Consider the following 727-nt stretch of genomic DNA (forward strand, 5'->3'; position numbering starts at 1 on the left):
GGCATGGCTGGCTGGAGCAGAGCATGGGCTGCAGGCAGCTGCAGGGCGTTCCTGCTGCAACTCTGTGACATGCACTGCAGGGAGCAGTGCCACGGAAAGCCGCTTTGGCTATTCTTCACAGGGATAATATTGTGTAACTGGCTTCTTAATTACTGTCTCATCTGGGGCTCTGAAATCCCTCACTACCTCGCTGCTAGGGTCACCCTTTTAATGAAAACAAACCTATTTTTGTTGGTGGAAATGATTCTTTTACCTTGCAAAGCCAATTAAAAGCCCAAACTGAACAGATTTATTTTTAAAAGACTCTTTCTAAATCTTCAGGAGAGAAGAGAAATAATTCTCCTAAATAAGGACAAAGATCAATAATAAATGTTGCTCCACGGAAGCCCATGTTACGTTGCCTGCCAGCAGTGAAGACTAAATAGACCCCTTCTAGTCTAAGAAGAAATGAGACTCCTGTGATTTGGGTTTGGGGGTTTTTTTTGCCATCACATATGAAATCTGTTGGCAAGTATATTTAATAGACAATGTTGAGTGCTTTATCTTCATTTGGCATTTAATCAAAGGGACATGCTACATCTGTATAATAGCTGGGCTAATTGACTTGACAGAACAGCAATCCTATTGGTCATCTTCATATTTGGTGAAATGAATATGAATATCATCGTGTGTGATGATAGAGGTTACAGACAATGTGGGGCAAAGTCCCTAACTCGTTTGTTTTAAC

Source organism: Pygoscelis adeliae, unplaced genomic scaffold (genome assembly GCF_000699105.1).
Source record: "Pygoscelis adeliae isolate BGI_AS28 unplaced genomic scaffold, ASM69910v1 Scaffold597, whole genome shotgun sequence".
Taxonomy (NCBI): domain Eukaryota; kingdom Metazoa; phylum Chordata; class Aves; order Sphenisciformes; family Spheniscidae; genus Pygoscelis; species Pygoscelis adeliae.